At 45.1% G+C, this 15,556-nt stretch overlaps 1 long non-coding RNA gene across 1 annotated transcript in view; it reads right to left on the bottom strand.

The window, feature by feature from the left end:
* The window catches only part of LOC121316364, a 79,222-nt gene extending 64,437 nt beyond the window's left edge, over positions 1-14,785 (bottom strand). Inside the window, exon 1 of the long non-coding RNA XR_005950382.1 lies at positions 14,658-14,785. This is a non-coding gene — a long non-coding RNA (uncharacterized LOC121316364). The remainder of the gene's footprint in view (positions 1-14,657) is intronic.
* Positions 14,786-15,556: the final 771 nt, after the last annotated feature.

Genomic DNA, 15,556 nt, shown 5'->3' with positions numbered 1-15,556 from the left:
GCCCCGTGGGGGCAGCCCGGGTGTGAGCTATGCATTACAGCAGCCAGGGCCCCGTGGGGGCAGCCCGGGTGTGAGCTATGCATTACTGCAGCCAGGGCCCTGTGCTGGAGAGGTTTCTATCTCATGGGGGCAGCCCGGGTGTGAGCTATGCATTACTGCAGCCAGGGCCCCGTGGGGGCAGCCCGGGTGTGAGCTATGCATTACAGCAGCCAGGGCCCCGTGCTGGAGAGGTTTCTATCTCATGGGGGCAGCCCGGGTGTGAGCTATGCATTACTGCAGCCAGGGCCCCGTGGGGGCAGCCCGGGTGTGAGCTATGCATTACAGCAGCCAGGGCCCCGTGGGGGCAGCCCGGGTGTGAGCTATGCATTACAGCAGCCAGGGCCCCGTGCTGGAGAGGTTTCTATCTCATGGGGGCAGCCCGGGTGTGAGCTATGCATTACTGCAGCCAGGGCCCCGTGGGGGCAGCCCGGGTGTGAGCTATGCATTACAGCAGCCAGGGCCCCGTGCTGGAGAGGTTTCTATCTCATGGGGGCAGCCCGGGTGTGAGCTATGCATTACAGCAGCCAGGGCCCCGTGGGGGCAGCCCGGGTGTGAGCTATGCATTACTGCAGCCAGGGCCCCGTGGGGGCAGCCCGGGTGTGAGCTATGCATTACTGCAGCCAGGGCCCCGTGGGGGCAGCCCGGGTGTGAGCTATGCATTACAGCAGCCAGGGCCCCCTGGGGGCAGCCCGGGTGTGAGCTATGCATTACTGCAGCCAGGGCCCCGTGGGGGCAGCCTGGGTGTGAGCTATGCATTACTGCAGCCAGGGCCCCGTGGGGGCAGCCCGGGTGTGAGCTATGCTACAGCAGCCAGGGCCCCGTGCTGGAGAGGTTTCTATCTCAGGGGGGCAGCCCGGGTGTGAGCTATGCATTACAGCAGCCAGGGCCCCGTGGGGGCAGCCCGGGTGTGAGCTATGCATTACTGCAGCCAGGGCCCCGTGGGGGCAGCCCGGGTGTGAGCTATGCATTACAGCAGCCAGGGCCCCGTGCTGGAGAGGTTTCTATCTCATGGGGGCAGCCCGGGTGTGAGCTATGCATTACAGCAGCCAGGGCACCGTGCTGGAGAGGTTTCTATCCCTTGGGGGAAGCTCTCTGCTAACTGAGATGTGTGTTCTGCCACCAGTGTAGTTAAGCCTGGATACTAATAAGGCACTAGCAGGCATGGTCACTTGGAGGTTTATTTTAGAACATGGGACCAGGAGAGGGGCTGCAGCAGTTTGAGAGCCAGGCTATGGTTTCTTCTTTCTCCTCTGGGTAAATATTACTGCCTCCTTTCAACCTGTGCAGAGTGGTCTCTGTACAGTACAGCAATGGAAACAACATCAGTGTCAGCCATTCTAAGATGTACTGATGAATTTCTTCGACTTTCTTTGATTAAAAAAACCTATTTAGCCCTGTTCACCTCTTGCTTTTATACTGAAGACTCCTGACTGCTGGAAAATTTTGAAAACAGCTGCAAATGGAGACCTTATTTCAGGATTTAATTGTGTTGTTTTTTTTTTCAAATTGCAGAGAAGAGAATAGTTAGGCTGTTAGATATATGGATGTTGAAAAACAACTGTTGGTGATGCAGTGGGTCACATCACACCACTGCATACCTCTTATACTGGGAATGTTTACTGTGTATTCCGGTCTAACAGCAAAGCAAAGTCTAGTCAGGGAAGACTGTCAAGCATACTGAGAGCTCTGTAAATGCATATCATAGTCATGGGCAAAACACAGCTGTGTGCAAAACGACCCTAGAAATGTACCATGGAAAACCTTTACACAAGTCTGTGTGGAAGCAATCTTGGAAGCGAACAGCAATAATTATCTATCAGCTTTAACAAAGACATACCTCAAAACAGGACTGATTCCAAACGCTCATTAGAAGAGCTAAATTAATAACAGAAAGCATGGGAAGCCCCACGTTGCTCAGGAGTGTCAAGACTGATGTTTTTTAGCAGTTTCCAGTGATTCACCAACATGAGTTGCAAAACAATTGCAGAGGCTCAGAAACCCAATGCTTTAAAGAATGTTGCTTACATTATTTTTATCACTTTCAGTTTTGATTGCCTCTTTGTGAATTTAAATTTCCAAAAAAACTAAATACATTGAATGACAAATGTCTTTTTGAATGACAAATTCCAATGTGTTCAGTGCCTCCTCTTGAAAAAATAAACACAGCTTAACGAACTGTGACAGTGACAACCTCCATGACATGAGCAATCGGAGGTCTTGCTGTGGAAGGTGACAGCAGTGATCGGAGGTCTTGCTGTGGAAGGTGACAGCAGTGATCGGAGGTCTTGCTGTGGAAGGTGACAGCAGTGATCGGAGGTCTAGCTGTGGAAGGTGACAGCAGTGTTCGGAGGTCTTGCTGTGGAAGGTGACAGCAGTGATCGGAGGTCTTGCTGTGGAAGGTGACAGCAGTGATCGGAGGTCTAGCTGTGGAAGGTGACAGCAGTGATCGGAGGTCTTGCTGTGGAAGGTGACAGCAGTGATCGGAGGTCTTGCTGTGGAAGGTGACAGCAGTGATCGGAGGTCTTGCTGTGGAAGGTGACAGCAGTGATCGGAGGTCTAGCTGTGGAAGGTGACAGCAGTGATCGGAGGTCTTGCTGTGGAAGGTGACAGCAGTGATCGGAGGTCTTGCTGTGGAAGGTGACAGCAGTGATCGAAGGTCTAGCTGTGGAAGGTGACAGCAGTGATCGGAGGTCTTGCTGTGGAAGGTGACAGCAGTGATCGGAGATCTTGCTGTGGGAAGTTCGAAGGTTGTGTCCACGAGCAGCATGGCTCCACAGTGCTGCTGATTCTCCCCCTGTGGAGCAGGAATAGAAACTTCAGCTGAGTCCCACCTGTCGACATGAGAGCAGGTCAGAGGCCAGGGCATGGCTCTGAGTTCCAGATAGGGCATCGCTCTGAGTTCTAGCCAGGGCAAGCCAAAGAGTCCAGGAGTATGTTCAGTTCAAGCTAACTGGTCTTTATCTTTGACACTTCTAATATTGACTCAGTTGTCTCCCTGACTGTCTTTTCAGATCTCCTTTTGTTTATTGTACAGCCTTTAAACTCATTTGTTACAGCAGCCCTGTGCTGCTGTCTTCATCAGTCATGTCTTGTGTCTATTGAAAGACTTGTGCCATTGCCTTTTATTCAGTACTGGTCAGTTCATTGTTTGATCGCTTCCTATTTCTCAGGGGGACCTTCTGCCTCTTTGTGTTCCTGACAGCTATTCAAGGTCCATGTTGCAATGAAAACAACATGCGATGAAGCTGTCACTGTGTGTTGGACTAATAACATGCTTCCTCAGCTTCTTTTTCACAAGCATGCCGGCTCCATTCCATTAGCCTGTTTTAGATTAATTATCTCTTAATTGATGTGCTTGATTGATTTCAGCCCTAATTGCTCGCCAACATCCACAGATGTTTAAATAACTAATATTAATCTCACTTTACTCAGGACAGTCTGAATAAAGCATACTGTGGCAGCTCAGTCCATTCCCCATTGCCACTTTCAGATTGCGTAGTGACCATGAAAAAATAGTCATTGTAAAAAAAAAAAAAAAAAAAAAAGATCCCACAGATTTGTATTAACCTTGGCTACAGCAATCTGCATGAAAGCAACAATTAAAATAACATTTAAGATAATACACTTCAAATAAATCAAAAATCACATGTTAGATCATTTTTTATAGCAACCATGTAGAAGGCAGCACACATAAACACCATTGTGACGCATTCTCTGTAGTTTTTCTCCTCAGTGCTCTCTGGGTTGTCTGTGTAAAGAAGCACCTGCATGGAGAAGGATATCCTTCCGGAGCTGCTCACTAACCCTGGTGTGCTTCTTCCGAGGAAGATGAGAGGAACTACTTCAGGGCAGGGTCTGGAGCAACTCAATGTAGAAGGTGAAGTCTAGACTAGAGTTCACCTCTTCATCGATGGGGAAGGTGAAGTCTAGACTAGAGTTCACCTCTTCATCGATGGAGAAGGTGAAGTCTAGACTAGAGTTCACCTCTTCATCGATGGAGAAGGTGAAGTCTAGACTAGAGTTCACCTCTTCATCGATGGAGAAGGTGAAGTCTAGACTAGAGTTCACCTCTTCATCGATGGAGAAGGTGAAGTCTAGACTAGAGTTCACCTCTTCATCGATGGAGAAGGTGAAGTCTAGACTAGAGTTCACCTCTTCATCGATGGAGAAGGTGAAGTCTAGACTAGAGTTCACCTCTTCATCGATGGAGGAGGTCAAGTCTAGACTAGAGTTCACCTCTTCATCAATGGAGGAGGTCAAGTCTAGACTAGAGTTCACCTCTTCATCAATGGAGGAGGTCAAGTCTAGACTAGAGTTCACCTCTTCATCAATGGAGGAGGTCAAGTCTAGACTAGAGTTCACCTCTTCATCGATGGAGGAGGTCAAGTCTAGACTAGAGTTCACCTCTTCATCGATGGAGGAGGTCAAGTCTAGACTAGAGTTCACCTCTTCATCGATGGAGGAGGTCAAGTCTAGACTAGAGTTCACCTCTTCATCGATGGAGGAGGTCAAGTCTAGACTCACGCTACTTGTAGTTTTGCTTCACCGTGTTGACACTATGGCATACATATAAATATATTTAATGAACCTGGCCTTTAAAAGAATTCATAAATAAAGCAACCTCTTCACCTGAACGCAATGGTCTTGCAGTGGGACATCATACACGCTCACAGAGAAAGAGACAGAGCAGCCCTGGAGGTCATAAACTTTTATTCTGTGTCATAAAACATTTACGACAATGGCATGTCTAATTTTCCATTTCGCTCCTGATGTGTTGTATTCAACGCATGGCTTGGACCCTATGTGCTTCCTATAGGCCTCTCTGATAGAGCAGGGAAAGCAACTGGCTGCCATTAAGTATTTCTGTTAATAACTCAGTTTACAGCAGCCCTTTTAATGTGTTATTATTTTAACCTTCCAGTCAAATGATTCAGGGATTTAAACCCTCATGGATAACTTCAGTGCTGAATTGGCTGCTACTGCTCCCGCTCCTTCTCCTGCTGCTAATGCTACTGCTCCCGCTCCTTCTCCTGCTGCTAATGCTACTGCTCCCGCTCCTTCTCCTGCTGCTAATGCTACTGCTCCCGCTCCTTCTCCTGCTGCTAATGCTACTGCTCCCGCTCCTTCTCCTGCTGCTAATGCTACTGCTCCCGCTCCTTCTCCTGCTGCTAATGCTACTGCTCCCGCTCCTTCTCCTGCTGCTAATGCTACTGCTCCCGCTCCTTCTCCTGCTGCTAATGCTACTGCTCCCGCTCCTTCTCCTGCTGCTAATGCTACTGCTCCCGCTCCTTCTCCTGCTGCTAATGCTACTGCTCCCGCTCCTTCTCCTGCTGCTAATGCTACTGCTCCCGCTCCTTCTCCTGCTGCTAATGCTACTGCTCCCGCTCCTTCTCCTGCTGCTAATGCTACTGCTCCCGCTCCTTCTCCTGCTGCTAATGCTACTGCTCCCGCTCCTTCTCCTGCTGCTAATGCTACTGCTCCCGCTCCTTCTCCTGCTGCTAATGCTACTGCTCCCGCTCCTTCTCCTGCTGCTAATGCTACTGCTCCCGCTCCTTCTCCTGCTGCTAATGCTACTGCTCCCGCTCCTTCTCCTGCTGCTAATGCTACTGCTCCCGCTCCTTCTCCTGCTGCTAATGCTACTGCTCCCGCTCCTTCTCCTGCTGCTAATGCTACTGCTCCCGCTCCTTCTCCTGCTGCTAATGCTACTGCTCCCGCTCCTTCTCCTGCTGCTAATGCTACTGCTCCCGCTCCTTCTCCTGCTGCTAATGCTACTGCTCCCGCTCCTTCTCCTGCTGCTAATGCTACTGCTCCCGCTCCTTCTCCTGCTGCTAATGCTACTGCTCCCGCTCCTTCTCCTGCTGCTAATGCTACTGCTCCCGCTCCTTCTCCTGCTGCTAATGCTACTGCTCCCGCTCCTTCTCCTGCTGCTAATGCTACTGCTCCCGCTCCTTCTCCTGCTGCTAATGCTACTGCTCCCGCTCCTTCTCCTGCTGCTAATGCTACTGCTCCCGCTCCTTCTCCTGCTGCTAATGCTACTGCTCCCGCTCCTTCTCCTGCTGCTAATGCTACTGCTCCCGCTCCTTCTCCTGCTGCTAATGCTACTGCTCCCGCTCCTTCTCCTGCTGCTAATGCTACTGCTCCCGCTCCTTCTCCTGCTGCTAATGCTACTGCTCCCGCTCCTTCTCCTGCTGCTAATGCTACTGCTCCCGCTCCTTCTCCTGCTGCTAATGCTACTGCTCCCGCTCCTTCTCCTGCTGCTAATGCTACTGCTCCCGCTCCTTCTCCTGCTGCTAATGCTACTGCTCCCGTTCCTTCTCCTGCTGCTAATGCTACTGCTCCCGCTCCTTCTCCTGCTGCTAATGCTACTGCTCCCGCTCCTTCTCCTGCTGCTAATGCTACTGCTCCCGCTCCTTCTCCTGCTGCTAATGCTACTGCTCCCGCTCCTTCTCCTGCTGCTAATGCTACTGCTCCCGCTCCTTCTCCTGCTGCTAATGCTACTGCTCCCGCTCCTTCTCCTGCTGCTAATGCTACTGCTCCCGCTCCTTCTCCTGCTGCTAATGCTACTGCTCCCGCTCCTTCTCCTGCTGCTAATGCTACTGCTCCCGCTCCTTCTCCTGCTGCTAATGCTACTGCTCCCGCTCCTTCTCCTGCTGCTAATGCTACTGCTCCCGCTCCTTCTCCTGCTGCTAATGCTACTGCTCCCGCTCCTTCTCCTGCTGCTAATGCTACTGCTCCCGCTCCTTCTCCTGCTGCTAATGCTACTGCTCCCGCTCCTTCTCCTGCTGCTAATGCTACTGCTCCCGCTCCTTCTCCTGCTGCTACTGCTCCCGCTCCTTCTCCTGCTGCTAATGCTACTGCTCCCGCTCCTTCTCCTGCTGCTAATGCTGTTGCTGCTACTTCTGCTCCTGCTACTGCCACTGTCACTGCCACTGCTCCTGCTCCTGCTGCTACTGCTACTGCTACTGCTATTGTCACTGCTACTCCTGCTCCTAATGCTACCGCTACTGTTGCTGCTCCTGCTCCTGCTCATGCTGCTCCTGCTGCTGCCACTGTCACTGCCACTGCTCCTGCTGCTACTGCTACTGCTACTGCTACTGCTATTGTCACTGCCATTGCTGCTGCTCCTGCTCATCTGCCACTGTCACTGCCACTGCTCCTGCTGCTACTGCTACTGCTACTGCTACTGCTATTGTCACTGCCATTGCTGCTGCTACTGCTACTGCTGCTACTGCTATTGTCACTGCCATTGCTGCTGCTCCTGCTCATGCTGCTCCTGCTGCTGCCACTGTCACTGTCACTGCCACTGCTCCTGCTGCTACTGCTACTGCTACTGCTACTGCTATTGTCACTGCTACTCCTGCTCCTAATGCTACCGCTACTGTTGCTGCTCCTGCTCCTGCTCATGCTGCTCCTGCTACTGCCACTGTCACTGCCACTGCTCCTGCTGCTACTGCTACTGTTGCTGCTGCTGCTCCTGCTTCTGCTTCTGCTGCTACTGTTCCTGCTTGTGCTGCTACTGAGTCTAACAGCAGGCTTGGTCTCAATGAATCAGAGAGCAGCTGTGGGTCTAAAGGCAGGCTTTGTCTCAATGAATGAAAGAGCAGCTATGGGTCTAAAGGCAGGCTTGGTCTCAATGAAACAGAGAGCAGCTGTTGGTCTAACAGCAGGCTTGATCTCAATGAATGAGGAAGCTCACTGCCAGGGCGCTGTGGGTCTAACAGCAGGCTTGGTCTCAATGAATCAGAGAGCAGCTCTGGGTCTAACAGCAGGCTTGGTCTCAATGAATGAAAGAGCAGCTGTGGGTCTAAAGGCAGGCTTGGTCTCAATGAATCAGAGAGCAGCTGTTGGTCTAACAGCAGGCTTGATCTCAATGAATGAGGGAGCTCACTGCCAGGGAGCTCTGGGTCTAACAGCAGGCTTGGTCTCAATGAATCAGAGAGCAGCTCTGGGTCTAACAGCAGGCTTGGTCTCAATGAATGAAAGAGCTCACTGCCACCTCGCTGTGGGTCTAACCAGGCTCAGGGTCAGGGTTAGGGTTAGGGTTAGGGTTAGGGTTATGCTCAAACATATTCAGCCTCCCCCATAACTGGTACTTGCTTTTGTCGGTCCTGCTTTGGCCAATATTGACTCGCTTTGACTAGGAATGTGGGAGGCTTTCCAAAGACTATAACAGAGGGCCCGAAGGTGGATCAGTTTCCAAGGTCGTTTTGGCAAAACTGGAGTCTTTCTTTTTTTCATTATGGACTGTCAGAAGCACCAGACATAACGTCAGGAAACATTGGCAGGAGCTGCTTCTGGGTGACATTGATTCATTCCACATCACAGGGAAAAGGCTGCTGTTTTTATTAATGCTTTTATGTTTTTAATATTGTATTCATTATTTTTGTTGTTGCCAATTGCACACTTGAAGGACAGATTATAATACCCCCCCCCACAAACACACACACACACACACGTTGGAAAACGGACGCTGCGCGTCATATTTCTTTCATTAGGTATTGGGAACGTATTGTCTCTAGGCCCCTAAGGCATCATTTTTAAAGGCTGTCAGCTTCAAGTTGGAGTTCGGTCCAAGATCTACACGCTACACCCCAGTGTTTCCAGTGGTGTCAATTACTTGATGTTTGCTGGCAGCCACTGAGAGAGGTGGGGTGAAGTGCAAAACAAAATACGAGTCCGCAGTTCAGAACTGATATAAATAGAGCCCTGTATTGTAATTACAAGAGGAATCAGATGATATGAATAGAGCACTGTATTGATATTACAAGAGGAATCAGATGATATGAATAGAGCACTGTATTGATATTACAAGAGGAATCAGATGATATGAATAGAGCACTGTATTGATATTACAAGAGGAATCAGATGATATGAATAGAGCACTGTATTGATATTACAAGAGGAATCAGATGATATGAATAGAGCACTGTATTGATATTACAAGAGGAATCAGATGATATGAATAGAGCACTGTATTTATATTACAAGAGGAATCAGATGATATGAATAGAGCACTGTATTGATATTACAAGAGGAATCAGATGATATGAATAGAGCACTGTATTGATATTACAAGAGGAATCAGATGATATGAATAGAGCACTGTATTGATATTACAAGAGGAATCAGATGATATGAATAGAGCACTGTATTGATATTACAAGAGGAATCAGATGATATGAATAGAGCACTGTATTGTAATTACAAGAGGAATCAGATGATATGAATAGAGCACTGCATTATAATTACAAGAGGAATCAGATGATATGAATAGAGCACTGTATTGATATTACAAGAGGAATCAGATGATATGAATAGAGCACTGTATTGATATTACAAGAGGAATCAGATGATATGAATAGAGCACTGTATTGATATTACAAGAGGAATCAGATGATATGAATAGAGCACTGTATTGATATTACAAGAGGAATCAGATGATATGAATAGAGCACTGTATTGATATTACAAGAGGAATCAGATGATATGAATAGAGCACTGTATTGATATTACAAGAGGAATTAGATGATATGAATAGAGCACTGTATTGTAATTACAAGAGGAATCAGATGATATGAATAGAGCACTGCATTATAATTACAAGAGGAATCAGGATGATATGAATAGAGCCCTGTATTGTAATTACAAGAGGAATCAGATGATATGAATAGAGCACTGTATTTATATTACAAGAGGAATCAGGATGATATAATTAGGGCTTTTGATTTCATACACTGAGTTATAATTAGGGTGTCTGATTTCATACACTGAGTTATAATTAGGCCTTCTGATTTAGTATGCTACCTTATAATTTTCATCTCATCTTGAATATTGTATTCAGTTCTGGTCACCTCGCTACAAAAAGGATATTGCTGCTCTTGAAAGAGTGCAAAGAAGAGAGACCAGAATTATTCTGGGTTTAAAAGGCATATCATATGCAGACAGGCTAAAAGAATAGAATCTATTCAGTCTTGAACAAAGAAGACTCCGCGGATACCTAATTCAAGCATTTAAAATTCTAAAAGGTATTGACAATGTCAACCCAAGGGACTTTTTTGACCTGAAAAAAGAAACAAGAACCAGGGGTCACAAATGGAGATTAGACAAAGGGGCATTCAGAACAGAAAATAGGAGGCACTTTTTTACACAGAGAATCGTGAGGGTCTGGAATCAACTCCCCAGTAATGTTGTTGAAGCTGACACCCTGGGATCCTTCAAGAAGCTGCTTGATGAGATTCTGGGATCAATAAGCTACTAACAACCAAACGAGCAAGATTGGCAGGAACAGATAGAGGAGCACACAGCAACAGGTAACAGCAACAGGTAGAGAAGCACACAGGGGCAGACAGGGGAAGCACACAGGAACAGATAGAGAAGCACACAGGGGCAGATAGAGAAGCACACAGGAACAGATAGTGTAGCACACAGGAACAGATAGAGAAGCACACAGGGCCTGGACCTCTCCCAGCTGTAAGCAGTGCTTGAAATGATTACAGGTGAGATTAATGGAGTGCCAAGCATGCTGATAAAGTGTGCAAGAGCTGTAATGCACTGACTGGCATGATCATGTTTAAATAAAATAAAAAACATGCAGGAAAATAATAGCAGGAATTCTGTGCCTAATGTGTGATAACATGTGATAACTGGCAACAGTATTCAGAGAGGAAAGTGCTGGTGTGAGTTGGGAGCCCTGTGCACGGTGTCCCACTGGAGGAAAGTGCTGGTGTGAGCTGAGAGCCCTGTGCACGGTGTCCCACTGGAAGAAAGTGCTGGTGTGAGCAAGGCCTGTCTGAATCTGAGGCCCGCAGGAGCTTGGGAAGCCTGCATCTCGCTTTGAGTGGCAGGCAAGAGCAATCAGCCTAGTGGGGCGCCTCTCACAGCCTGGCCACAAATCAGCATGTTTCAGGAGGAAGGCACAGGCTAACTGAGGGCTAGCAGGATGCAAAGCACTGCAGTGCCATTTTACAAGTCCCACTGCGAGAGCACAGAGAGCATCGGCTTCATGTGAGACCGCAAAGGTTTCAACAAAGTTCATCTTAAAAAAGATATTGAAAATAAAGCTCTTTATCGTAGTTTAGTGAACTAGGGTGTAATATGATGTTGCCTACATCTTTGTAAAAATTGGTTCTCTTTTGAAAGGCTTCTGGCATTTAAAAAAATGTATGCATGTCAGGCATTTTATCATTTCCTTAAGCATAGCAGTGACAGTGCAGCTGGATAGAAGTGATGTTCTAGTTTAATAAATTATTGTTGAGTCTAGACCAGGGGTGTCAAACATTTGGCCTATGGCCTAATACGGAGTATTGCGGAATATCATATTTTTATTCAATAGGATACAGGTGTAACCCCTTTGCTGGTCGCAATTTAACAACCAAAGTGCCAATAGCTTTGAATTACTGACAGAATTTAAAGAAAGAAATGATGGTGGTTTGTGTGCAAATAGGCAATATACAAATAGGTAATGTGTAAATATGCAGTATACAAATAGGTACTGTACAAACTGACAATATAGACGAAGGTACTGTGCAAACTGACAATATAGAAGAAGGTACTGTGCAAACTGACAATATAGAAGAAGGTAGTATGCAAACTGGCAATATAGAAGAAGGTACTGTGCAAACTGACAATATAGAAGAAGGTACTGTGCAAACTGACAATATAGAAGAAGGTAGTGTGCAAACTGGCAATATAGAAGAAGGTACTGTGCAAACTGACAATATAGAAGAAGGTACTGTGCAAACTGACAATATAGAAGAAGGTAGTGTGCAAACTGGCAATATAGAAGAAGGTAGTGTGCAAACTGACAATATAGAAGAAGGTAGTGTGCAAACTGACAATATAGAAGAAGGTACTGTGCAAACTGACAATATAGAAGAAGGTACTGTGCAAACTGACAATATAGAAGAAGGTAGTGTGCAAACTGACAATATAGAAGAAGGTAGTGTGCAAACTGACAATATAGAAGAAGGTACTGTGCAAACTGACAATATAGAAGAAGGTAGTGTGCAAACTGACAATATAGAAGAAGGTACTGTGCAAACTGACAATATAGAAGAAGGTAGTGTGCAAACTGACAATATAGAAGAAGGTACTGTGCAAACTGACAATATAGAAGAAGGTACTGTGCAAACTGACAATATAGAAGAAGGTAGTGTGCAAACTGACAATATAGAAGAAGGTACTGTGCAAACTGACAATATAGAAGAAGGTACTGTGCAAACTGACAATATAGAAGAAGGTAGTGTGCAAACTGACAATATAGAAGAAGGTAGTGTGCAAACTGGCAATATAGAAGAAGGTACTGTGCAAACTGACAATATAGAAGAAGGTACTGTGCAAACTGACAATATAGAAGAAGGTAGTGTGCAAACTGGCAATATAGAAGAAGGTACTGTGCAAACTGACAATATAGAAGAAGGTACTGTGCAAACTGACAATATAGAAGAAGGTACTGTGCAAACTGACAATATAGAAGAAGGTACTGTGCAAACTGACAATATAGAAGAAGGTACTGTGCAAACTGACAATATAGAAGAAGGTAGTGTGCAAACTGACAATATAGAAGAAGGTAGTGTGCAAACTGACAATATAGAAGAAGGTACTGTGCAAACTGACAATATAGAAGAAGGTAGTGTGCAAACTGACAATATAGAAGAAGGTACTGTGCAAACTGACAATATAGAAGAAGGTAGTGTGCAAACTGACAATATAGAAGAAGGTACTGTGCAAACTGACAATATAGAAGAAGGTACTGTGCAAACTGACAATATAGAAGAAGGTACTGTGCAAACTGACAATATAGAAGAAGGTAGTGTGCAAACTGACAATATAGAAGAAGGTACTGTGCAAACTGACAATATAGAAGAAGGTACTGTGCAAACTGACAATATAGAAGAAGGTACTGTGCAAACTGACAATATAGAAGAAGGTACTGTGCAAACTGACAATATAGAAGAAGGTAGTGTGCAAACTGACAATATAGAAGAAGGTACTGTGCAAACTGACAATATAGAAGAAGGTAGTGTGCAAACTGACAATATAGAAGAAGGTACTGTGCAAACTGACAATATAGAAGAAGGTACTGTGCAAACTGACAATATAGAAGAAGGTACTGTGCAAACTGACAATATAGAAGTAGGTACTGTGCAAACTGACAATATAGAAGAAGGTAGTGTGCAAACTGACAATATAGAAGAAGGTACTGTGCAAACTGACAATATAGAAGAAGGTACTGTGCAAACTGACAATATAGAAGAAGGTACTGTGCAAACTGACAATATAGAAGAAGGTACTGTGCAAACTGACAATATAGAAGAAGGTACTGTGCAAACTGACAATATAGAAGAAGGTAGTGTGCAAACTGACAATATAGAAGAAGGTACTGTGCAAACTGACAATATAGAAGAAGGTAGTGTGCAAACTGACAATATAAAAGAAGGTACTGTGCAAACTGACAATATAGAAGTAGGTACTGTGCAAACTGACAATATAAAAGAAGGTACTGTGCAAACTGACAATATAGAAGTAGGTACTGTGCAAACTGACAATATAGAAGAAGGTAGTGTGCAAACTGACAATATAGAAGAAGGTACTGTGCAAACTAACAATATAGAAGTAGGTACTGTGCAAACTGACAATATAGAAGAAGGTACTGTGCAAACTGACAATATAGAAGTAGGTACTGTGCAAACTGACAATTTCTTTACAAAACACCCAGGCCCAAATAGCATTGGTATCAATTTACGTATAATTATGGAAGTAATAGTACAACACAAATTAAATAACACCATGCACATAAACATTCAAACTAATTAAAATACATTACATAATAAAAAGATCAAATCAAGCGATAGAAAAACAGTGCAACGCTAATATCAAAAGTACAGAGTCCTGTTCCTACTAATCGTTCCTGGACGGCTGTACCTTACTGTAGCTCCCGATTCTTTATTCTTTTACAGTCAGCTCTCACTTTCAGCATCTGCAGCAGGCAATCGAGTGTTGCAAATAAGGCAAGCCCCAGTTAAAAATATGAATAAATACAGATACACTCACCAAAGAATATCAGTGATACTCCTGCTGCTTCCTGATACCTGGGACCTCTGCTTGAACCAACGCATGAACAACTGGAACTAATGACTGGGCTGAGGATATCTGCAGTATCGAGTGAAGGTGAGTATCCGTTGGTTGAGAATTAGATGTTGATCTGTTGATATTCATGACGGAGAAAGCTTGCTGCTTCTCAGGACACACTATTTCAGCAGCTTTTAGTAGCATTTCTTCAAAAACTCTCCATGAGAAAATGATTTGGAAGAAAAGCTATTTGGTGAGCAATACCATGACTGGCCTGAACAGCAGCATCGCTTCTGCTACAAGCATTGGTAAACATGGACTGCTACTTTTTCAATGACTAATTCAGAGTATTTATCTTCACTGAATTTTCCTGTATATTTATCATATTTCTTGCCATGGTTTGCTTCATAACGTCTTTTAATGCTGTATTATTTCACAACAGCCACATGTTGCTTACAAATTAAGAACAATGGCTTTCCATTCACGCCCACAAAGAAATTGTTCCACCTTTCTCTTAGCGGATAAAGACATGACACTACAGAACTTACAAATCAGAAGTGAATCCCTTGTTCTGGTATCACTGGCGTGGTGACTCGACCCAGCTGCCTCACTGCCGTCTCAGCCACGTGGTCTTTGATTGACAGCAATCACAGCAGCATGACAATGCGTGTGGCTCATGCAACGAAACTTGCTCAGAGGCGTGTTTGCACACGTGTTTAAGGAGGCGACGGGGAGTGAAATAATCAATATGTGCTATTTAGAGGAATGTAAATATGCTATGTAAACACAGTAACTTTGAGGTTTTGGGTTTGTCATTGTATTTTTATAACTGTCACTCGGCCCATGTCAAGCGTCAAGGCCGAGTGACACCCCTGTTCTATAAGACTATAAGCCCATCTCAAGGTACATCAAAGCAAATTTTCTCTGGGTAGATTTCTCCCTTTCAGTGGAGCTAGTCTGTTTGTATGTGGTACCCTAGCAACGTGTTAAAGCTTAGACTAGACAATACGTCTATATTATACACATTTCACAATCTGGTCAAACATTTTGCAACACTGAGAATTTTAAGATTGAGACATTATTAAACAATAAGTACATGAACATGATTTAGATCTTTTATTTAACATTATATAATCAAAGAAACTACAACATGGTATCGCAAAAGTCTCCCGGAAGCCATTATAGTAATACAGTATTTCCTGTTAGATTAAGAATTGTCACATTTTTAAATTTATGTCAGTTTTTTGGTTATGTATATGGAAAATACAATGCAGCATGTAATTCAATTTGTTAATGTAACATTATTCATCAGCTTTTATTTGTTAATTCTATAGGGATATGCTTAACTTTTAGCCTTAGCTGTACACTGAGATGTTCATTATGTGCAGTGAAATGCAAGTCCTCAAAATCCTTTAAAAAAAAAAAAAAAAAAACCTTTGCATCAAAT

The sequence above is a fragment of the Polyodon spathula genome, chromosome 5, assembly GCF_017654505.1.
Source record: "Polyodon spathula isolate WHYD16114869_AA chromosome 5, ASM1765450v1, whole genome shotgun sequence".
Lineage (NCBI taxonomy): Eukaryota > Metazoa > Chordata > Actinopteri > Acipenseriformes > Polyodontidae > Polyodon > Polyodon spathula.
The sequence above is the reverse complement of the archived record's forward strand: the minus strand, read 5'-3'. Positions and strand labels throughout refer to the sequence as shown.